The sequence below is a fragment of the Schistocerca serialis genome, chromosome 7, assembly GCF_023864345.2.
Source record: "Schistocerca serialis cubense isolate TAMUIC-IGC-003099 chromosome 7, iqSchSeri2.2, whole genome shotgun sequence".
Taxonomy (NCBI): domain Eukaryota; kingdom Metazoa; phylum Arthropoda; class Insecta; order Orthoptera; family Acrididae; genus Schistocerca; species Schistocerca serialis.
This window is the reverse complement of record NC_064644.1, coordinates 101,839,458-101,865,085: the sequence shown is the minus strand read 5'-3', so window position 1 is coordinate 101,865,085 and position 25,628 is coordinate 101,839,458. Positions and strand designations below refer to the sequence as shown.

The window sequence follows — 25,628 nt, the reverse complement described above, 5'->3', positions numbered from 1 at the left end:
GTTAAGGACTTAATCACAGGACAAACTCGCGGCTCGCATTAACAGCTCTGTAAATACTCACACAAGATTACGCCTTGCGCCTCTTTGCAAGTTATCTAAATTTGTCAAACAAACAGAAATTCTCATGCAACAGATGTCAGACGTTAACATCGGATGACGTTTTAAGATGCTCTCGTGCGTCATTAATTACACGTCTCATGAACGAGCTCATCTGAGCGTCGCTTTAAGACTTATCGAATCATACCTTTTTCTATTACCTACTCGGAAACCAGGATAAATTCACTGTCGACTCTTATATCCGTGTCAACATTTAACCTCTTGTAAATTCTGAGTGCTGTTTAACATTCATATTTCCGATCTTCTGCCTGTATGTAAATCTTCAGGAAGAAACACTACTGCGAAACGCGGCTTGCTTCATCTGCGCACGATATCTTTCAGTAGAAGCAGATGAACAGTTAGATTCCGTCTTCGCAGATTTCCGAAAGGCATTCTGCACAGTACCACTGCTTCGACTAGTAAACAACATACATATGTAATTGGCTCAGTGATTATTTGACTAATGCAACCCAGTATGTCATACTGGACGACGAATGTTCACTGTAATAAGACGTCTACCGTTCTTCATATGTGTACACTGTTTATCAGGTATGGTCATCAGTTCTTTAAGATCGTTTGCTAACGATGCTATTGTCTCCAGGAAAGTATCATCATTAGGTGGTCGTATTTATGTCCAGCAACGCTTGAATAGAATTTTCGCTTGCTGTAACCAATGACAGCTCTCTTTAATAGTAGAAGAATGGAAAAAATTCCATAAAAACATAAACAACTCATAAATATTCGATTAGGCCTTTACGTTCCATAGCGAACTTCTGAAATACGTCATATCATCCACGTATATAGGGGTTATACTAAGAATGGGTACGAAATAAGATTATGATATAAACTCAGTCGCGAAAAAGGCGAATGGAAGACTGCTCTATTGTAAATATTCTAGAGAAATTAAGTGCATCAGGAAAGATCAGAGAGAGATTAGGTCGCGTGGAGAAGCATACAGTTATTTCTCCCTCACTCTGTACGCGAATGGATAAGGACAGAATATCCGTTAATAGTATTACAAAATACCCTCTGCTACGCACTTTGCATTGCTTCTTGGAAATTAAGTACAAGTTCAAACATTCAGATGCATTCGTTAGAGTCTCTTCCGCAGCTCTCGTGTGCAGCTTAAAAATTACCTCTATACGGTGCCCGCTGCTCCATATTTGCGAGATGCAAACGAAGGGAATTGTTTTTATCTTTGACGAGGCTAGCTGCTCTCTAACGTTATGCGTGGACTCTGGTTCTGTGCACTTCAGCTTTGTACAGGCCCGGTGTTTAATTTAATTACTTCACTTTTAGCAGCTCGCGAGACATCAGATTATTCCTGTCATCACAGGAAAGACGTCCACGTCTAGAGAACTTCTTTTTAATTCTGTGGATGTATTGATAAGTCGGGTTAATTTCTATGACAGTGTAAAAAACACACAAGTGGTGGTGAATATGATGTTTCAACAAATCTACTGAAAATTTCTAATGGATACAAGGTTCAGTGGTAAACTGGCAGATATCCGGTTTGCTAATGGAGAGGTAAAGGGACCACACAATTAGTTCTGACGTTGTAATTGATACTGGAGACAGAAATTAAAGAAAAGTCAAGACAGCTTCATGCCATTTGTGGATCGAGCACAAGCGTTCGTTAACGTAAAATGGTTTAAGACGTTTGAAACCAGCAGAAAATTAGGCGCAGGCTACTAGCAAGATGGTTCAAATGGCTCTGAGCACTATGGGACTTAACATCTGTGGTCATCAGCCCCCTAGAACTTAGAACTAATTAAACCTAACTAACCTAAGGACGTCACACACATCCATGCCCGAGGCAGGATTCGAACCTCCGACCGTAGCAGTCGCGCGGTTCCTGACTGAGCGCCTAGAACCGCGAGGGCTACTAGCAATGACTGGTAATACACAGTACGTAATCGTACGAGAACCAAAGGGGAGCAATCAGAGTAGAAGACTAAGAACAGCACTCGGACGTTTTTATACATATCAGCACCAAAAAGCTGCTAAAATGATTGTAATGCTGCGTTTAGATACGCAAATGCATGTCATAATCTGGCGAAACGTGACATAATACATAAGATCGTACAGTTTCCCGAAGAAAAAACCATATATAATATTATAATCATATTATGTCATTAAGTACGTATTTTATAGTGGAAAAATTATGTATACCATATGCTCATTATTCTAATTATTACTTATCTACATAGTGCCATCGAAATAAGTGGCTTAAGACACAAGTAGAATATAGGCCTACATCACATCCATGATATTAGATATCAGTATCAGCTTACACTATGTGATCAAAAAATCTGGACACCCGCTAGTGGACATTAATACGGGGTGTGTCCACCCTTCACCTTTATGGCGGCTTGATCTCTGCTAGGGACACTGGTCTGAAGCGAAGTCGACGTTATAATTCACCCCAAAGGTGTCTCATTCGATTGTAGGCGGGACTTTGGGCAGGACAGTCTATTTCAAGAATGTTACTGTCCATTAACCGTTGCTTCACAGATGATGCTTTATGAGAAAGTGAATTGTCATGGGGACACAATCATCGTCTCGGAACGGTACCTCTACTGTACGCAGTACACGTAGCAGTAAACTGTGAACATATGATTCTGCATTTAGCATTTTCTTCAGGGGAGCCGGAGGTGGTCAAATCCAAAAAAATTACAATTTTTTTTTGCTACCGAAAATTAATTGGAACATTCCTCTTTAATGTAAACTTTGAATTATTGTTCTACTCGCCCTGGAAGTAGAGTTATTACCATAAGAGGAAATGGGCGGGTGCTGAATGCATCTAACACCCTCTCGTGACTTCCTGGCGAACTGCTTGGGATTTTCTCGGCCTGTTACGCATACAGCGCCTTATGTTACGCATACAGCGAGTGTACAAGGGTTGGCTACATTGTTTTCTGTGACAAATGAAGCGCTAAGAGCGCGGAACATCGTCTCTTTGCTGTTTACCGTTTCGAATTAGTTCAGTATTGCGCCTGTTGTTGGTAGTATTATACTTCTTGTGTAAAGCGTTGTTCTGGTTACGATGCCACGTTTTAGTAACCGTGTATATAAGAAGAGGAAGAACGTAAGGAAAAGAAAATTAACAGTAATACCAATTTGCGATACTACAATTACTGAAACAGTGCGTTCTTCTGTTAAGCAACACATGGCCAGCCATAGCCCTGTGACATCTTCTAGCAAGAAGCTAACTGGTGGAAGTGACAGATTTCGTGAATATGTTAGTGACAGTGATGATATTTTTCATGACTTAGCACAGCCAGAATTGAAACTTCCTGGCAGATTAAAACTGTGTGCCCGACCGAGACTCGAACTCGGGACCTTTGCCTTTCGCGGTAGAGCACTTGCCCGCGGATGGCAAAGGTCCCGAGTTCGAGTCTCGGTCGGGCACACAGTTTTAATCTGCCAGGAAGTTTCATATCAGCGCACACTCCGCTGCAGAGTGAAAATCTCATTCTGGGAAAAGCCAGAATTGTTACACAAATGTCTACACGGAAAGACGCAGAATCCCAATGAGAGCGTAAACAATTTTATTTGGAAAGTGACTCCTAAAAGGGTGTTTGTAAGCATAAAAACACTGCACTTTGGCATTTATGATCCAATAGCAACCTACAACCAAGGGAACAGTGTGAAGTGTGAAGTTCTGAAGGCATTAGGATTTACAGCTGGGGTGAACACTGTACGAGCACTAAGAAATATTGACAGAGAAAGGATAAGAGGAGCAGAAAGAAGAGAAAGGCATATGAAGTATGATGGAACAACAGGCCAGAAAAGAAGACAGAAGAGGAAGCTTTTGGAGGATGAAGAAGAAGACCCTGATAATCCATCCTACAGTGCAGGAACGTTTTGAGAAACTTTGGTAGCCATTTCCCATAAATTAAAATTTTTCGAATATAAGGAACATTTTCTCAAAATCCACTCAAGCTAGAGAGATGAAATTTTTATACAGCACTCCTAGTGGTCAAACTTATATTGTAACACAGCCATTTGGCAATATGTTCAGTAGTTTCATTTCAGTTTAATTATAAAGCAATTATTTGTAAAAAAATTTGGGTAATTAATAAAAAAATAACTGGAAGGAAACTAGAAAAGATACTCCAAAATCCCTCTGTCATAACTGCAATACTAAACCACTCTATATGTAAAAAAAAAATTCAATTTTTTCTATTTGGTAATTTATGCATAAATGTTCCTCAAACTTTGTGATTTTAACATGGGCAGCATAGGCACCTCCAGCTCCCCTTAAGCGGCCGATGGGACCGAAGCCTTCCCACGAAAAAACAGCCCCTCCGTACTACACACGGTGGCAGTCATATTCTCTGGGCATTCACCAAACACAAACTCTTCCGCCTGATTGTCGTAGGGTGTAGCGTGATTTATCACTCCAAATCCCTCGTATCCAGTCAGCCACTGCTTTTTATACCACCTCGAGCATCGTTTAGTACTGACTACAGAAAAGAGTGACTTACGAACAGCTACTCGACCACAATACCCCATTTATTTTTAACTTCCTACACACCGTCATAGCGGTAACTGGACTGCTGGTAGCTCTATGGGGCTCAGGGTGAGTCTTCCAAGTTGTTTCGTGCAATTTTTCACAACCACGCTCTGCAGTGCCTGTCCGTCATTACTTGAGGTCGGCCTGGCGTTTGTTTATCTGTGATTATTCCTTCGCGTTTCCACTTCACAGTTATATCACCAGTAGTCGACTGGGGCAGCTTTAGAAATGTTGAATTGTCGCTGATAAATTTTTTACTCAGTCGACATCCAATGACTACTCTTGTTATCCCAACCATTCCATTCTGCTTTTACTGCTTTTCTATTGACAGCACAATACTTCCCGCCTCCTTTTTTACTGACTGGTCTGCCTCTTGTGACATCTACTGGTCAATTCCGCGTTACATAAGGGTATCCCACAGTTTTGATCAGGTAGTGTGCCTTTCACAATCAACCATAAACTACCTGTGGTACGACACATCACTCAGGCTCCAAACACAACTGAACTGGGGATCCATACACATGGTACGTTTACGCCATGAGTAACAAACAATATGTGCGTGATGAGTAACATTGAAACCAACATTGTTCAACACTTCCACGTTTCGTCACCTACACGACGCTGCAGCTAACACTGTAGAAATACATACTTGTTTATTTATCTAACTGTCCTGGCAAATAAAAAGTTCATATTATATTCAGATTATGACAAGAGCTTTAGAAGACAGAATCTCAATAGGCACTCGCTAACAGACAGTAATTCGAAGTATTTCCCCTGGTTACAGCACGTGCAGAATTGCTGATTTTACGAGGCGTGTTTTTTAAGTAAGTACCGTTTCGAAATTTAAAAAGATGTGCTAAGACATCTCAATAATTTTATTTTTTCATGAAAGCCTGTACCTTAATCTACGCACTGACGTCATTACAGTCTGATTCTTCCTTGTTTACATTGTGTTCTGAGTGTTTAAGATGCCTCCGATAATCGTGAGTCCCGCCGACAGTTAAGTACGGTCTGTTATAATATTTCTTAGTGCTAAAGGCCTAAAAGCGATCGATATTCATCGTGAGATCTGTGTAGTTTACGGAGAAAACATTATGAGTGATGGAATGGTAAGAAAGTGGGTGAGAGCATTTAAAGATGGCCGCACAAATGTGCATGATGAACAACGGAGTGGGCGTCCTTCGGTCGTTAATGAAAGGCTGGTGCAGGAAGTGGAGAGAAAACAGACGCTTTACGATTTCCTCCTTGCGGGATGACTTTCCTAATGTTTCTCGTAGTGTTTCGTATGGCATTGTGACAGAGTACTTGAATTACCGAAAATTTTGCTGACGTTGGGTACCGAAAATGTTGACGGATGTGCACAAAATCAAACGTTTAGAGAGTGTACAACTTAGAACATGGCTGACGTAGCAGCAATCGTATACACAAATTTGAAAAATATGTAAAAATCAGCCAACCGGTTGCATAGGTTTTCTATATACCTTGACCAGGTTTCGTCACCTCTAAGGGTGACTTCATCAGAAGGTAAGGTAATTACATGAAGAATATATCGTCAAAGATGTACATTAATTTAGGAGCTGAGTTGCTCAAGTCATACATTAAAATATAAAACATAATGTTCTTCAAAAGGTGTTACTTATGTTTTAATGTTTGACCTTTTGAAGAACATTATGTTTTATATTTTAATGTATGACTTGAGCAACTCAGCTCCTAAATCACCGTACATCTTTGACGATATGTCTGATGAAGTCACCCTTAGAGGTGACGAAACCTGGTCGAGGTACATAGAAAACCTATGCAACCGGTTGGCTGATTTTTACATATTTTCCAAAAAGTTTAGACAGATCATTGACTTTCCTTGAGCGGCACCACAACGACGGTGATGATTTCTTAAGCCAACTTGTTACGGGCAATGAAACATGGGTGGCTTACGTCACACCAGAATCAAAGAAGCAACAGTCCATGGAAGTTGAGCAAGGGCATCGTTTTTCTGCAAGACAATGCCCGTCCGCATGTGGCGAATCAGACCAAAGATCTCACCACATCTTTTAGATTGGAAACTCTCGATCATTCTCCGTACAGCCCCGATCTTGCGCCCAGTGACTACCATCTGTTCCAGCACTTGAAGAAACACCTGGACGGTCAGCGTCCTCAAGACGATGACGAAGTCAAAACAGTGGTGATACAGTGGTTAACAAGTCAGGCGGTAGACTTCTGTGAGGAGGGTATTCAAAAACTGGTACAGCATTACGACAAGTGCCTCAATATTGACGCAAATTATGTAGAAAAGTAGATTAAGGTACAGGCTTTCGTGTAAAACTAAAATTGAGGTATCTTAGCACGTCTTTTTTTAATTTCAAAACGGTACTTACTTAAAAAATACGCCTCGTATTTAAAATGAAAGCGCCATAGATGCCACGAAGAGAGAAAGAGCTAACGAGTCTGAACCCCTACTTCCAGCGCTTCGCCTAAAAATTCGTGCGATATGTTCCACTCCACACGTTAACTCGCACTATGAGCAGCTGTGCAATGCTACGGGTATTAATCGGTGTTGACTATCCAAATATAAACTGACCTCTACCGCGAGGGACCGTTGCAGCTTGGTAGAGCTGGTCGCCAAGTTTACAGGTGTGCGCGCCAGCCGTACCGTTGTATCGGAAGTGGGGCGCACCGTTTGGGACACGCATCAGTCGGTCTAATATTAAAAGTTAGCTTCGGGATGGTCTCAAGCCTGCTAACTGCAGTGACGTTGGTTTCGACATTTCCACTGTCCGAGACACCGTCCTCAGTTGACTTACTCATGCAGAAGAAAGAAAGGAAAGTTGGGCGTTAACGCTCCGTTATGTTTACATTATATTGAAAATATATTGGTACACTTCAGCGTCCCATATCCTCTGTTGCTGAGTGATTGCGCCTATGTGGAAAAATTTGCGGGTAAAACATCGTTGCCCGAGGGACACCCGATTGGACTTTCAACAGTGGTCAGGGAGGCTTTCCAGAAGGCACCAACTAGACGCCTGAACTCACTCTAGTCACCATAGGTTGCTCTTCAGGTCACACACGTTTTCGATCTCTCCAATAAGTGGAAAGAGCGCTGGTTTCAATATCCACCTCAGAACGCCCACTTAATTCAAGACCCCCCCAACAAAGGGTGCAGGGTTCTTCGCGAAGGGTCGAGACTCGACCGAATCCAAACGGAGCTAGGATGGCGTTGCCACATCTTGAAGAAGTGGGGGTGTTATGGAAGTGCTACATGTGACTGCGGTGCCGAGGAATAGACAGTGGGACATACTGTAGATGCCAGCCAGAGTGGCCGAGCGGCTCTAGGCGCTTCAGTCTGGAACCGCGCGACCGCTACGATCGCAGGTTCGAATCCTGCCTCGGGCATGGATGTGTGTGACGTCCTTAGGTTAGTTAGGTTTAAGTAGTTCTAAGTTCTAGGGGACTGGTGACATCAGAAGTTAAGTCGCATAGTGCTCAGAGTCAGAGCCGTACTGTAGACAACTGCCCACTCCATGCTTTTAAAGGTGGTCTGAAAGACTTGCATGAAGCGTCGTCGAGTGCAGCGACCTGGTTCTCAAATTTAAACATTAACCTGTAAATTCACTGTGCACATTCAGCCACGCCATACCTAACAATAATTATTATAATTTTTATAACAACAATAAGGATCCCAAATTCTTCCTTTAGTTTAAACTTCTTCACTCCGAATTTATGTCGACCTTCTCAATTGTTAGGACCTTTTTGGAGGTGTTGCCAGTATTTTTTTTTTTTTTAACATCTCTCTACAGTTTACGTTTCATTCAGTAGATCGCTTTATCCCAACCTTTCTCTTTCAGGAACTGTTTTCCGAATTATAATTTTAGGCTAGTATATGACACAAGCAGACTTTTTTTATACCCTCTGTTTTTCGTCTTTCCTGTAAATACTGTACGCTCCTGTACCTTCCTTCTTGTGTAATATTATTTCATAGATAGCACAGTTCTTCCACTTCTACACTGTCGTCAGCAATTATGTTTCTTAGATGGCTTCCAACCTCTGTGTTGACGGCTGCGTAAGATTTTTATACAGAATGAACCACAACTCCTTCGACGAACTTTCAGCGGTTGTTCAGGGATACCTTCGGAGTAATTTGGTGTAAGAGACCAAGTATCTTCGACGGCTCGTTACATAGTAATAATGTAATTGTAGCCCGCATCTCGTGGTCGTGCGGTAGCGTTCTCGCTTCCCACGCCCGGGTTCCCGGGTTCGATTCCCGGCGGGGTCAGGGATTTTCTCTGCCTCGTGATGGCTGGGTGTTGTGTGCTGTCCTTAGGTTAGTTAGGTTTAAGTAGTTCTAAGTTCTAGGGGACTGATGACCATAGCTGTTAAGTCCCATAGTGCTCAGAGCCAACCAACCAATGTAATTGTAGTTTACTGGGTTTGTAGCCGCCGTCATCTTTCTCTCTGTGATAATACCTTCACAATAGTGAAGAATCTGTGCTGTCAGCGTACAGCATAGCACGTAACAAACGCAGAACTGTTATCTTACAGGTATTGTTCAAAATTTCGACTACCATTATCACACATAGAAGTACACAGCATTGTACCATCTACTGTCTCGCACGCACAAGAATCGCGGGAATTAGCCGCGCTGCTTCCGCGGCTGTGATGATCGTAGCAACCAGGTCCGTGCGAGTGTCGATCCTAGTCTCGTAAACTAGGCACTTCTCGCGCCCGCCGAGGAAGAAGTCCGATGGTGTCACGTCTGGTGAGCGACCTGGCCATGGGACAGGACCACCGCGATCAATCCATTGTTGTCCAAACTGGCTTCAGTGTGGCTCCTAACAACAAGTACCGTGCGTGAATGGAAAAAGTTTCAAAAAACAACGTACACTGTCGACGTTTGCGCTGTTGAGCACTACTGTGTAATACGGATACAAAGCTAACTGTGGCAAGAAACCAAACGAAAAGCAATAACTGTGTATCGGATCACCGCAGACCGTGGGGCCTGTACACTAAAATACCGATAAGGTATCCCTGAAGAACCTCTAAAAGTTTGTCGGTGGAATTCTGGTTTACCGTGTATATCGGTGAAATTCATTAGAGTAAAATATGTAGCACAAGGAACCGCACTATTACTGTTCAGTGCACATCAACAGCTACTGAGACACCGATTATACCCGCTGACATTAGGACAGTTGTCACCACATGTAACGAACTTATTTTCATGGCGTGTGTGAGACTCGCGCATATTTTTCAGACACAGCTTCCGTTATAGAGCCTTTCAGACGACGAGGCTAGCGGCCCAAAAGAGCATCCGCGAAAGCCCACAGACAGGCGGAGAGAAGGCGCCCTGGCCGTGACGTCAGCGCCTGTGACGTCACTACTAAGCGCATTTGCCCTCTCCTTCTCTCCCTCCCCCTCACCTCTCCTGCCATTCTCATCGTAGTCACGACGCGGTCCGCTCGCAGCTGCGCCCGTCGCATTTCCTGGAGCCGATTTCTTCATCACAGACGCGGCGGGGTGTAGGGAGGCGGGCGATAAAATGTCCGCGTCTCTTGAGCAGCTGCGACACTCGGCAGCCCCCCAGGGAAAGACGTGCGCTGTCGTCTGCTCCATTCGCATATGCCGGCCGAAGTGGCCGTGCGGTTAAAGGCGCTGCAGTCTGGAATCGCAAGACCGCTACGGTCACAGGTTCGAATCCTGCCTCGGGCATGGATGTTTGTGATGTCCTTAGGTTAGTTAGGTTTAACTAGTTCTAAGTTCTAGGGGACTAATGACCTCAGCAGTTGAGTCCCATAGTGCTCAGAGCCATTTGAACCATTTTTTTTTCCATTCGCATATGACACAGTAAAGCCGTCGGCACACGGACCGTGCATCCGAACGTTGAGCGTTGAGCGTGCCGAGTTTCTGACGTCATAGCGTGGAATAGCACGTTCGGGAGTCTTTCCGAGCGTGCAGAGCAATATTTGGCATGTCAGATATTGTGAGCGTGCGTCTGAGCGTTGACCACTGAGATGGCACAACGCCACCTACGTCACACGCACGCCGTCTCTCTTCAGTACAGGGTAGTGAGGCGCCATATTGGCATTCATTTCAAGCCTATATGTATATATGCCGTTTCTGAGCACCAGCAAGTTGAGAATCACTGGAAAACCAGTTGTTAACTGTGTGATTCGTTCCAATAAAATAATGAGAAACATCATATTCGTGGCAAAAGAATTATTGTAACTTGCGTATTATGAGAGTAGGCTATTTGAAGGCAGCGTCACGCTGAAGATCCACACAAAACGCATTGTTCTTGGTACAGTTCGTTATAATTAAATTTCAATTAGTAACATATCTACGTTTAAGGTTTTCAGCATGGGCTAAGATACTGTGAGTAGAACGTAAAGGTATGTTGTTGGCTTAGCGTAATGAGTAGAATTATCGTCTTGAAGTTAGTTGTTTGTCGGGGCAGTGGTTCGCGGATTGGTACCTCCAAATTTTTTTTTTCCACAAACATTCGCGTCTTTATTAGGTTCTGATACTTTATAATTGGTTTAATATAAGTATGTACTATAATAGTTGATGTTGTGTAAATATAAGTTCACCTTTTTCTGAGGGGTGACTCTGTTCGATTGGCTTAATCTACCAGACAGCTTGCGCTACTTGTATAAAGATATTTTGCTCCTTTATCTTTTACGCTTCGTAATTCACATGTTGCAAAGGTTCTGCTAATGGGTAGGAACTGTGATCAAGTAAGACTGACCTTGGGGTTTTCTACAATGTGGGAATGATGAAATAATAAACATTATTTATTATTCTTATGCGGAGAAGTACTCCAAATTTGTACCGCACTGTTTGTAATGGAAGTTTTATAAGCCTGTGTCCTTATTGATTGGACATGCTCCTTTCCTTTTCGTGGACGATGGAGGAAATGTGCGTTTTAATAGAGCTAACGTGGGAATTTTACGCGGGCCCTTTGCGTAAACAGCGTTATTTACGAACTAGAAACATCCCTCAACTGCCGCTGGAGTGCGTTGCGATCGCGTATACCACGTTGGGGCCCACGTACCGTATGCATAAGTCGCATCGTTCCTGAGCGTTCAGCAGCACGTTGAACTTGGCACGCTCAACGTTAACGTTCGGCAGCACGGCTCGTGTGCCGACGGCTTAAGGACGAGGCCTTTAGAAACGGACCACGAGCTCGGATTGAGGAACGAAATCGGCCGTATCCGGAAAGGATTCATCCCCATATTTTCCTTAAGCGATTATGAAAACCACGGAAAACCTAACTACGGATAACTGAAGGGATATGAGTCTTGGCACAGGTCTCTGAAAACAACACATACCGCGAAATACCCGGGCTCTAAAGTGAAATGACCATATAAAACAAAATTGTAGAGAAGGCAGATGCCACGCTGAGATTCACTGTGAAAATTTTAAGGACAAGTAAGTCATCCACTGGAAAGTGGCTTCTAGAGTATTGTTCGTCAGTCTGGGGCCCATCAACAAAGGCGTTTTTCGTTGCGACGGGATCTTCTCATGAAATTTCAGTCACCAGTTTTCTCCTCCGATTGCGAAAACATTCTGTTGGCACCCACCTACATAGGGAGAAATGATCATCATGATAAAATAAGAGAAATCAGGGCTCGCACAGAAAAATTTAAGTGCTCGTTTTTCCCACGCGCCGTTCGAGAGTGGAACGGTAGAGAGCTTGAAGGCGGTTCATTGAACCCTCTGCCAGGCACTTTGTTGTGAATAGCAGAGTAATCACGTAGATGTAGATACCAAGCTGGATCCCCTTCGTGGTTGATGAGTCATTTATGTCCCATTGAAGTAATACACAGTTTTAAGCTCTGAACCTTCTACATCCCATAACTGTCTAGTGCTGCTACGTAGCTAGAAGTTTTCAGGGAATTAACTATTTGCGTTTTTTCCCGTTATAGCTTGGCTCTGAAACATTACTACACTCCTCAGCAACTCTGCTGGTTTGCGCATAGTTTGCATTCAGTGGGACGTATATGATCCAGCAAACTTAAAAAAAAAATAAAAAATAAAAAAGAACATTGGTATATGTTACGTCAAAGCCGTCTTTAAATTTCATGTTGAAAATTTGTGTGCGATATTTCATGTTTTAACTGCCACGAAAATATATATTTTTTGGTACTGATTTGTTACACTTTTTTCGATATTTGCCTTATTGATAAAATCGTTCTAAAAAATAGCTTTGAAAATTCTAGGTTCAAATGAAAACAGGGAACAATTTAGGTCCACCTATTATCACAATAGGTCACTTTAAAATGTTTTTGGTAGTGGAAGTGTATTATTGATCCTAACGCAAGACAGTTTTTGACCTTTCATTTTTCCGATGTATGTAACATAAAGTTCGACCACGAAAGGGTTCATGGCAGTAAATAGGCGCTTTACGTTTGGTAAACGTGCGAGAGTTTCGGGGATGCTCAAGAAGTGGCAGACGCTGCAAGAGAAACGAAGAGAAACGTCGTGCATCTCGGAGAGATTTGCTGTTCAAATTCCGAGAGCGTACGTTCAAAGAAGTGTCAACCGATATATTACTTCTCGCAGACTTCTCTAAAATGATCACGTCTAGAAGAAAAGAGAATTTAGGGGCCATACGGTGGTTCAACGACAGTCGTTCTTCACAAACGTCACCTGCGGATGAAACACGCAAGAAGGGAAAAAGACAGTCGTGCCAGAAGTACTCCCCACCACACACTAAATTGGGCGGCAGAATACATGAGGTTTTTTTTTTTTAGCCTCTGATCGGTTGCGAAATGGAAACCAATCAAATAAAAAATGTTTTATTTGCAACGTTTAGCTACGTTTTCCAGCTATTCTCTATATAGCCGCCGCTCTGACTTAGATATTTGTCGTAGCGTTGTACCAACTTTCCAATTTTTCTTTTTTTTTATGTGCTGGCAGTAGGGGAACGGAAAACGGGCGAGACAACAGTCTTCCCAAATGCTGCCCCCTCTTTCCACCCCCTACCCCCCCCCCTCCCCCCCTGCCCGCCCACTGCCCACTGCTGGCTACACCCTTGTTTAGTTGTATGTTCTTCATTATATAATGTTTGTTCATGTTGTTGCTGTCGAGATTTGATGTGATATTTATGTATATGGTTATTGGCCATTGTGAAGCTATGAACTACCCAGCATATAGCAGCTGGCGAAATATCTGCTTTTCTTTTTAGAGGCAGCTGGCGCAGTCGTTCGACAATGGACTCTTCTTCGGGAGGATAGCTATTCAAGTCCCAATCGGGACATTCTGTTAGCCTAAATTACTGCTGGTGATTAGATCACGATCGCTTCCTTCTGTTGCGTCCAGGAATCCTACATACTCGGTTAGCTAGACAAACAGTCAGACAATTCGTATTAATAAGTTTTATTACAACAAGACAAGAACAAACACTTAACTCTGATCTGTGAATTCTTGTAGTCCTTTATACATGATGCTCCACAAGTCCAATTGAATCAGTTATTATGAAAAGGTCATAAGTCCATAAAATATGATTTTGAGATGTTCAAAGAAAACTGATTTATGCTTCAATGGTAGAAGATATGAAGTACTTGGACTTTTATACTTGGTGTACCTGGAAACCATTACATCTACATCAAATCATCAATTTTTATTTTCACATTCTACAAATTAATTTTTTTTAATCTTTGACTCATGACCTTTCTGAACCAAATTAAAATAAATGATAGTACAACTATAGAATTTTGAGAATTTATTAACAAACGCAAATTACAAATAGTATTTTAACATAAGTTAATTACAGATAAGCATTGTTGGAACATTTTCTGTAGGTTTCGTACATTTTCATCTTCTTCAGATGTTGTAAGCCAAGTGAATAAATCAATATAAAAGTTTTTGTGCACCTCTTGGATGTACTGTTCCAGTTTTTTATATCGTTTATCTTAACTTTGTTTATAGGACATTTCACTCCGTGTGCTAAGGTTGTTGGGAGTCTGATATTTGCTAGGGGTTTTAAAAGTCTGAAAGAGTTTTGAGTCAGTCCATCAGTGAATGATCGTGCTACTAATACCCCTGGGTTGTGGCTGTCATACTCAAACATATTGTACTGTGAAACACTGACGTTGACTTTCATTGAACTGTCTTTTCCCATTGCTTCTAAACTCTGAGAATTTCATTTAAAAAGATCTGGCCACCAGTCCTTATAGTTCTTAACAATGTTGTTATCCTCAAGGTAGTTGACAATTAATGAGTTCTTTTTATTGGCAGAATGAAGAATAAGTTCAATATATTCTTTCACAGTGTAAACTCTATCAGCTTGTCGTAACTTTCTTCTTATACCCCCAAACACCCTATCACAAGGATAGGAAAGCATTGAAAAAAATATTTTAAACATACCAGTTGCAGGAATGTTTTGTCCTTTGTAGTTAATGTACGCTTCTCCTCGTAATGTAGACTTCTCTATTATGATGTGTTTGTATTTATCATAATGCCGTATGGCTGTTACCTTCTTCATTTGAGTCCATGCTCTCTTTTCTGATCAAATTGCCACTACTAATGAAAGATTAGACAACAACCACACAAGATTTGTCTTACAATGTGGTGCCAACAATATATCATGGAATCGGTACTGGTAAAATTTTATTGTGGTAATGTAGGGACATAAACCGTGGGCTGCGTCCGGTGATTTAAAAAATATTACATAAAACTAATGAGAAGATGTAGTATGAAAACGTCATGAATCCTGGACTCATGACATTCTCATACCAACTAAAAAATTTTGGCAACGATTTTCTTGGCTTTAAAGGCAGAAACTCATTACGTTCTCAACACAGATACATGCGTCTACAGATGGAGAATGCAAAAGTACTTAAATCTGAATTTGTGAAAAATTGGACTCATGACCTTTTCATAACAACAGATTCAATTACACAAATGTGTCGCAAAGAAAAGGGTGACATACAAAATAATGTCTTCTTCAGAATAGACAAACACAAGTAACACTTCTGGTCCTAGCGACCGCTACTAACAAAAGACTGTCAACCGAACTGCAATGACTTTTTCCGATCAGCGTGCGATTGGCTGACTTCTTCTTACAGCCTTCTCTGTCGTTCCCGACTGGCGTGCCGGCACTAACTTTACGCCGTAACACTTTACCCTTGTTTCTTCCAAGTGACATAGCCCTCCATCCCTAATTACATCTACATGATTATCATTCGTTTCTTTCGGGCTGTATCTAAGACATGCGTGATAAAAAATAAAGAAGTATCTTAAAGTTAAATTAAAGGAAATGTAAGCAAGGCATTCTTTCCATCGCTGCGGTGTAGCATATTAATGATGTTCAACACAAGGAATTCCAATACAAAATACTGGTATAATTCAATATGGCATAAAATTTTATGCAATATACTTAGAAAACATGTAGGTGGTCGAAACAGATACTAGAATGGAGCCCAATTTACCAAAGAAGACCAAGGGGAAGACCATCGGACAGATGGGACAGAAATGGAAGCACCAGCAAGGATCCTATGTTACACGCCTATCAAAGAGGCCACATCATCAAGTGATCGAACTGGATGATGATGTTGACTGAGAAAATTGCAGTCTGCTAATGTAGTTTGAATAGGTGCAATACGTTTGTTTTAACAGTGCTACTACACATAGGTTTCCATATTTCGTGGCGCATCACTAAAATCTACCGTTCGTACGTTTGTAGATTAGTACGTGTTAAAGATAAGTGTGGATTCAAAACGCTACTGATGTGAGTGTTAAGTGATACGTGTAGCAGGTACCGTCGGCCGCTAGTACACTTGACTTCCGTACCTAATCTTCAGCTACGGCTGGCATTTAATCAGAGAGAGAGAGAGAGAGAGAGCTGTTCTCAGGGGAGACTCGACAGCCAATTAGAAGGGATCGGCTGCGACTCAGGCCAATTAGATGGCGCCTCGTGGTGTCGCTTCCGCCGGCTGAAGCTTGTGTTTCGGCGCTGCCATCTGTGCAGGCATATCGACTTCTGACCCTGCGGAAAGCGTTCGGCAGGCAGAAGTGAACGGCCGCCTGTTAGCACTAACGAGCTGTTGTTAGCACCGATTTCGCGACGATGAGACAGTCAAAGTCATTACGTCGTAAGAAGTGTAGTCGTACAGTGCAGGCTCGCACGGACGGTGGCCGCTTCTTCGGAGACTTCTGTTTCTTGGCATAATGGCCGTGGTCAGTGACGTATTCTTCTGCTCACCGTTTAGTCTCTCACTGCGAGAAACAAAATGGTACAAATGGCTCTGAGCACTACGGGACTTAACTTCTGAGGTCATCAGTCCCCTAGAACTTAGAACTACTTAAACCTAACTAACCTAAGGACATCACACACATCCATGCCCGAGGCAGGATTCGAACCTGCGACCGTAGCGGTCGCGCGGTTCCAGACTGAAGCGCCTAGAACCGCTCGGCCACCAGCGGCCGGCTGCGAGAAACATTCCGATGATATGGAAATAGATGGTGAAATTCCCCCACCTTTAGTAGCTTGAAAAGCATATACTTCAGACACTTTACTAGATCAGCTAACGAAAACAACCAAACTGTTTATCCGCAGGAGGAATTAATTTCAGTTTCCAGCGAGACTTCTAGTTTCTTCTGCTGAAGCCACTGTTATACTTTCAACAGTACACTACTTCCAGAACCTCACAGTAAAAAATATTTTGATTTTTATAGATTGTAGAAACTTTCTCCAAGATACGCAAACACCAGTCCTTCCCAGGAAAACTAATTTACTCGTAATGGACATTATGAGAACGATCAAGAAACCTAAAAAACTCGGGACGAGGTAAAATTTGTTTGGATCAAGAGATATTGTGAATTTTAATACACACATCAAAAAAGTTTTGCATCACCACCGTTCCGAGAGTACCGGAACCTGTAAAGAAAACTGGAATAGAGATCAACGTAAACATCATTTCCGCCCTTTTTATTGCTCATGAAAACCACACACTGCATGTTGTACCACCATACAGCGAGACTTTCAGATGTGGTGGTCCAGATTGCTGTACACACCGGTATCTCTAATATCCAGTAGCACATCCTCTTGCATTGATGCACTCCTGTGTTCGTCGTGGCACACTATCCCCAAATTCATCAAGGCACTGTTGATCCATATTGTCCCACTCCTCAATGGCAATTCGGCGTAGATCCCTCAGAGTGGTTGGAGGGTCACGTCGCCCATAAACAGCCCTTCTCAATCTATGCCAGGCAAGTTCGACAGGGTTCATGCCTGGAGAACATGCTGGCCACTCTAGTCGAGCGCTGTCGTTATCCTGAAGGAATTCATTCACAAGATGTGAACGAAGGGGGCGCGAATTGTCGTCCATGAAGACGTATGCCTCGCCAGTATGCTGCCGATATGGTTGCACAATCGGTCGGAGGATGGCATTCACGTATCGTACAGCCGTTACGGCGCCTTCCATGACCACCAGCGGCGCACGTCGGCCCCACATAAAGCCACCCCAAACCATCAGGGAACCTCCACCTTGCTGCACTCGCTGGACAGTTTGTCTAAGGCGAGCACTCGCTGGACAGTTTGTCTAAGGCGATCAGCCAGATAGGGTTGCCTCCAAACACATCTCCGTCGATTGTCTTGTCGAAGGCATATGCGACACTCATCGGTGAAGAGAACGTAATGCCAATCGTGAGCAGTCCATTCTGCATGTTAGTGGGCCCATGGCGCTGCATGGTGTCGTGGTTGCAAAGATGGACCTCGCTATTGACATCGGGAGTGAAGTTGCGCATCATGCAGCCTATTGTGCAGAGTTTGAGTCGAGTGGTTCTAGGCGCTGCAGTCCGGAACCGTGGGACTGCTACGGTCGCAGGTTCGAATCCTGCCTCGGGCATGGATATGTGTGATGTCCTTAGGTTAGTTAGATTTAAGTAGTTCTAAGTTCTAGGGGACTGATGACCTAAGATGTTAAGTCCCATAGTGCTCAGAGCCATTTGAACCATTTTTTTTGAGTCGTAACACTACGTCCTGTGGCTGCACGAAAAGCATTATTCAACATGGTGGCGTTGTTGTCAGGGTTCCTCCGAGCCATAATCCGTAGGTAGCTGTCATCCACTGCAGTAGTAGCTCTTGGGAGGTCTGACTGAGGCATGTCATCGACAGTTCCTATCTCTCTGTATCTCCTCCATGCCCGAACAACATCGCTCTGGTTCATTCCGAGACGCCTGGACACTTCCCTCGTTGAGAGCCTTTTTGGCACAAAGTAACAATGGTTATGCGATCGAACCGGGATATTGACCGTCTAGGCATGGTTGAACTACAGGCAACACAATCCGTGTACCTCCTTCGTGGTGGAATGACTAATAGGTGTTTGGTTAATCTATTAGGCGCTGCTCATGTATGTTTGTTTACATCTTTGGGCGGGTTTAGTGACATCTCTGAACAGTCAAAGGGACTGTGTCGGTGATACAATATACACAGTCAATGTATATTCAGGAGTTCTGTATATTCAGGGGTTCTGGGAACCGGGGTGATGAAAATATTTTTATTATGTGTGTATAATGAAACAGTTGCGACTTAGCGAACACCGCAACCCAAAACGACACATTTAAAAACATCCTATTACCGCCATCAGGCCTAAGGACTATGTTCTACAGAAGAGCAAGGCGCCAAAGGAAAGATGAATATCAATCAGCAATTCGCAATAAAAGGAAATATTATGGGCAAATACGCCCTCGAAACCCTGCTTCCAGAAAACTATGGCAAATAAAATGTTTATGAGTTCCATAATTCGCATGACATTTATCGTATATTAATTATAAACCTAATTATGAAACATTCATTTAAATGTAATCTTATCCCTTAAAATCCTAGAAAATTTACAAAACAGTGAGAGATGGCCGTATGTCATTCAGGGGAAAAGAAGCTATTTATTCCTAACTGCACAACCGTCGGAGTATCCTGTCATCACCCGAAAATTGTCGAATATAGCCGAGTAGAAACGAAATGTATCGTGGAGCTCTGTTCGTGTTGGTGTCCACTATCTTATCTGATACTATGGCTCACCACGTGAGAAATAAATGTAACTGACAAGTGGATAATGTTGCTATAAAGCAACACTGTTTACGAAAAGCCATTATGATTTCAATCATCAACAGCAAGAATTAAATCATCCTTGGTTTATTCTGACCTCAAGTCTTGCTTCACTCATGTTTTCTTTCGCCGATCGATCTTCCTTCTTCCCTGTTTTGGCTTATACATCAGCAGTGAGTTTAGTATACTGCTTTCTTGTATTATTATTAGATGCTCTCGCCATTTGTTCCTGTACTTCGGTATTTCTTCATTGGAATTAAATATGTTTAATTCTCTCATGACATATTTACTTTTCTTCCAGTTAAGACACGTGCATTCAGCTGCTCATGTCAGAATATACTGAAGAGGCAAAGCAACCGGTCCATCTGCCGAATATTGTGTAGGACCCCGGGAGCACGCAGAATTGCCGCAACACGACGTGGCAGGGACTCGACTAATGTCTGAATTAGTGCTGGAGAGAATTGACACCATGAATCCTGTACGGCTGTCCATAAATCCTTAAGGGCACGAGGGGGTGGAAATTTCTTCTTAGCAGCACATTGTGAGGCATCGCAGATATTCTCAATAATGTTCATGTCTGGGGCGTTTGGTGGCCAGCGGAAGTGTTTAAACTCAGAAGAGTGTTCCTCGAGCCACTATGTAGCAATTCTGGACGTGTGGGATATCGCATTGCCCTGCAGGAATTGCCCAAATCCATCGGAATGTACAATGGATATGAATGGCTGCAGGTGATCAGACAGGATGCTTGAATACGTATCACCTGTCAGAATCGTATCTAGACGTATCAGGGGTCCCACATCACTCCAACTGCACATGCTCCACACGAGTACATAGCTTCCACCAACTTCAAGAGTCCCCTAGTGACATGAGGTTGTCTCCATACCCGTACACGTCCATCCGCTCGATACAATCTGAAATGGGACTCGTCGTACCAGACAAAATTTTTAGAGTCATTAACGGTGTTGAGGGGCCCAGGCGAGGCGTAAGACTTTGTGTCGTGCAGTCATCAAGGGTACACGAGTGGGCCTTGGGCTCCGAAAGCTTATATCGATGACGTTTCGTTGAATCTTTCATACGCTGACACTTGTTGAAGGTCCAGCAATGAAATTTGCAGCAGTTTGTCGGAAGGGTTGCACTTCTGTCACTTTGAACGATTCTCTTCAGTCGTCGTTGGTACCGTTCTTGCAGGATCTTTTTCCGGTCGCAGCGATGTTTTTCGGGATTCCCGATATACTCTCTTGAAATGGTCGTCAGGGAAAATTCCTACTTCATCGCTACCTCGGAGATGCCATGTCACATCGCTCGTGCGCTGACTATAACACTGTGTTGAAACTCACTTAAATCTAGATATCCTGCCATTGTAGCAGCAGTAACCGATGTAATAATTGCGCCAGTCACTTGTTATATAGGCATTGCCGACCGCAGCACCATAGTCTGCCTGTTTACATACCTTTGTATTTGAATATGCATGCCTATATCAGTTTCTCTGTGGCAACGGCCTTTCCGCAGTGGATACACCGGTTCCCGTGAGATCACCGAAGTTAAGCGCTGTCGGGCGTGGTCCGCACTTGGATGGGTGCCCATCCAGGCCGCCATGCGCTGTTGCCATTTTTCTGGGTGCACTCAGCCTCGGGATGCCAATTGAGGAGCTACTCGACCGAATAGTAGCGGCTTCGGTCAAGAATACCATCATAACGACTGGGAAAGCGGTGTGCTGACCCCACGCCCCTCCTATCCGCATCCTCCACTGAGGATGACACGGCGGTCGGATGGTCCCGGTAGGCCACTCGTGGCCTGAAGACGGAGTGCTTTATACCAGTTTCTTTGGCGCTTCAGTGTATTACCTCTGCACTGTCTATCCTTTAGCCCCGTCATTCAGCAAGTGTCCAACACTCGCAGTGACACAAAAACCTTGGTACTGCCATTACTTTATATGGTTGAAGCAATGTATCTCGTTTGCTACCTTTAATGCACCGCTTGCGCCACCGGCAAGTGCGCTATCAGTGCCGACGTTGCCTGGCTGCGTGCGCTTTGCCCGCCGCCAGTGGCGAAGTAGGGAGGCGCTGCGCGGTGTGTGTGGCCCCCTGTGTTGTGCCGGAAGGAAGCGAGGCGGCCAGATAGCTGCTATCTGTCACACGCGCGGCGCAGGCCGGCCCGCCCCCACTATCTGCACGCCCGGCAGTTCGCGACTCCGCTACACCCTCACGCAGGGAGCACTCCGCACCACTCCGTCCCTCTTTCCGGCTTTAACATTTTTAAATGTTCGGATAATAAGTTGCCGTCTCTTTAATCTAAGAATAGATGATCAATGCAGCTAGCCGCTATCTCTGTGTATTGTCTTGTCTGTATAGACGTGTATCTGTTGTCCTTAAGATCCCTTCACTTTCACTCATAAGTCCATACAGTAAAGTAAGGCCCTCCCAGTTCTTGGCTGATCCGTGATAAGACAGGCGAAAAATTAGACTAATGGAGGATTATTAGTATTATCTCTATTTTCATTCGCTCTTTCTCTTTCTCTCCTTTATCTGTGTATAGTTTTTAATATAAGATTTCATTACGTGATAAAAAGAATCAGCCAAATAGAATCTTTGGTGGAGTCCTTCGTCTTGGTAATCAGCGGCTGGCTTGCTGTAAGAGATCTTTACATTTATTATTACTGTTAAACACTGCAGTCAGTCGGGAGAATCAATCGTTTGGACAATTTGTTCCTTATACGAAAGATTGCGAATTCCAGATGTGTACGAAGCCTTTTTGGACGATTTAACACAGACTCAGTGATTGCAGACTCTCTTCGACACAGCTGAAACTTCCCCACTAATTACAGGGCCAACATGATCAACAAATGATTCAGAAAAAAAACTCATTCGTTCATTCACTCCAGAACAAAAAAGTCACAAACCTTATTTATGGAGAAAATCGTGTATTAAATCCATCACCATCACATGTCCAGATCTCCGGTGATTCCACGCCTTAATTATTTTCCTTCTACAATCTTTTTCTCTTCAAAACAAACAGCCAACGGCACAAATGTTAATTGGCTCGCTTTAGCGAGAAGAAAAGCAGAATATGTATCTCTCAGAAACACATCAATCCCTCAAGAGATACTCCAGAAGCTCTCCTAGTTACCACTCTAACAACCATGGAGAATACATATATACGCTCTGTTATTTCAAAGAATAAACGCACTAGAAAATACTTTGGCGTCGACGAGCTGTCGCCGCATATATTACGAGAAAATCAGATCCGATAACTTTTCCAAAGTGAATGAATGTGGATGGTTTGATTGAAAATGATTAATTGGTGCGTGGTAGAGGGTATTTGCTGTGGGGACATTACACGGCCCCTTTCGTTGCTCCCGAATAAGGCTTTACACGCGGCGATGACTCTCGTGAAAGTTACGAGGGGCGTTCAATAAGTAACGCAACACATTTTTTTCACAGCAGTTTGCGGTAAAAAATGCTGAATTTGTTATTGTACATCTTAGAATATTGAAGTTAAAATCTTCTAGGTTATTAGGCCGCATCATGTTCCTTCTAAAATGTTAGAAATTTCGACCCCTCTGCTGGGATCTTCCTCAGGATATTTTGGTTCCCACTACAGCTAGAACACAGTCAGAGACGAGTACCGCGTCCACTTGTAAAGGGGGAGTTTTCTGGCGTTCGTGCTGGAGATGTGATAGTATTGAAAAGAATGAGATTTTCACTCTGCAGCGGAATGTGCGCTGATATGAAACTTCCTGACAGATTAAAACTGTGTGCCGGACCGAGATTCGAACTCGGGATCTTTCTCTTTCGAGGGCAAGTGCTCTACAAACTGAGCTACCCGAGCACGACTCACGCTCCGTCCTCACAGCTCTACTTCTGCCAGTACCTCGTCTCCTACCTTCCAAAGTTTACAGAAACTCTCCTGTGAACCTTGCAGAACAAGCACTCCTGAAAGAGCACTCCTGGTAGAGCACTTGCCCTCGAAAGGCAAAGATCCAGAGTTCGAGTCTCGGTCCGGTACACAGTTTTAATTTGCCAGGAAGTTTCACATCAGCGCACACTCCGCTGCAGAGTGAAAATCTCATTCTGGAAACATCCCCTAGGCTGTGGCTAAGCCATGTCTCCACAATATCCTTTCTTTCAGGAGTGCTAGTACTGCAAGGTTCGCAGGAGAGCTTCTGTAAAGTTTGGAAGGTAGGAGACGAGGTACTGGCAGAAGTAAAGCTGTGAGGACGGGGCGTGAGTCGTGATTGGGTAGCTCAGTTGGTAGAGCACTTGCCCGCGAAAGGCAGAGGATCCAAGTTCGAGTCTCGGTCCGGCACACAGTTTTAATCTGCCAGGAAGTTTCAAGTAATAGTATTGGTTAAAATTCATATGGCTGCCACTGGTAGGCCATAGTCATAGGCTGAGGATATAAAATGTAGACTGGCAATGGCAAGGAAAGCCTTTCTGAAGAAGAGAGATTTGTTAACATCGAGTATAGATTTAAGTGTCAGGAAGTCGCTCCTGAAAGTATTTGTATGGAGTGTAGCCATGTATGGAAGTGAAACATGGACGATAAATAGTGTGGGCAAGAAGAGATTAGAAGCTTTTGAAATGTGGTGCTACAGAAGAATGCTGAAGATTAGATGGGTAGATCACATAACTAATGAGGAGGTATTGAATAGGATTGGGGAGAAGAGGAGTTTGTGGTACAACTTGACTAGAAGAAGGGATCGGTTGGTAGGACATGTTCTGAGGCATCAAGGGATCACCAATTTAGTATTGGAGGGCAGCGTGGAGGGTAAAAATCTTAGAGGGAGACCAAGAGATGCAGATTCAGAAGGATGTAGGTTGCATTAGTTACTGGAAGATGAAGAAACTTGCACAGGATAGAGTAGCATGGAGAGCTGCATCAAACCAGTCTCGCGACTGAAGACCACAACAACAACAACAGTCATAAGCTAAATTTCCCGCTCTGATGCAGAAGCAGGGGCGTTGGTAGCTCATCTCCTGTGGATACCATTGGTGGTCCATCGTCATTGGATAGAAACTGACTATTTCCGCACTTATGCTGGAGAAGGGTTATTGATTGAAATGCCTGCTGCCACTATTGGTTGGTCGTCATCAGTGGCTAGATTCGAAACGGACAGAGCAAGAGACGGGGAATGTTTACCCACAATATTATTGTCCGCCGAGGTGACTTGCAGCGCGTTGTTTATGCCGCTCACACACCGCGGTCGCGTATTTACTTCGCTGATGGCGGGGAGCCACGATGGCGGAAGCCTATAGCCATCCTCTCTATTGAAATTAGATGCATTCTTAGAAATTTCAACTGCTTCTCGGACCTTTCTTCTATAAATGTTTGTTTCTTTAGCCAGTACACGTACGTTATTAAAATCGATGTCAGGGCCACAGTTCTCGTGATGTTCCGCTACTGCCGATTTTGCACTTCGTTTTAGCCGCATTTGCCGTTCGTATTCCTTAATGCGTTCTTTAATAGTTCTTCCCGTTTCGCCTATATACACTTTGCCGGAGCCACATGACACTTCATCGACGCCTGCATTGTGGAAGTAATCAGGTGCATCTGTTTTCCGCCGGAAAAAGTCTTTTATTTTGTTTTGACTAAAGAAAGATGTCTGCGTATCATTTTTCTTTAAAATTCTGCTCATGCGGTCAGTGACCCCAGAAACGAACGGTAACATGACGGAGTGAGAAGGCGGCTCCTCGTCATTCTTATTAGCGGTATAAATATTCCGCCTAAAAGCCCTGTCGATTGAATAACTATCATACCCATTTGCCTTCAATGTCTTCTTTAAAAAATTCAACTCCGATTCCAAGTTGTCGTCATCGCTGATACGGAAGGCACGTGAAGACAGTGTGTTGAGTACTGCTTGCTTCTGGGCTGGGTGGTGGTTCAAAAAAAATGGTTCAAATGGCTCTGAGCACTATGGGACTCAACTGCTGTGGTTATAAGACCCCTAGAACTTAGAACTACTTAAACCTAACTAAC

At 43.4% G+C, this 25,628-nt stretch overlaps 1 protein-coding gene and 1 pseudogene across 1 annotated transcript in view; both read left to right on the top strand.

Moving 5' to 3' along the window:
* LOC126412335 (cyclic AMP response element-binding protein A-like) overlaps positions 1-25,628 on the top strand; it is a 690,109-nt gene that overhangs the window by 447,078 nt on the left and 217,403 nt on the right. The window lies entirely within an intron of this gene.
* LOC126413442 (5S ribosomal RNA) lies at positions 21,143-21,260 on the top strand (annotated as a pseudogene).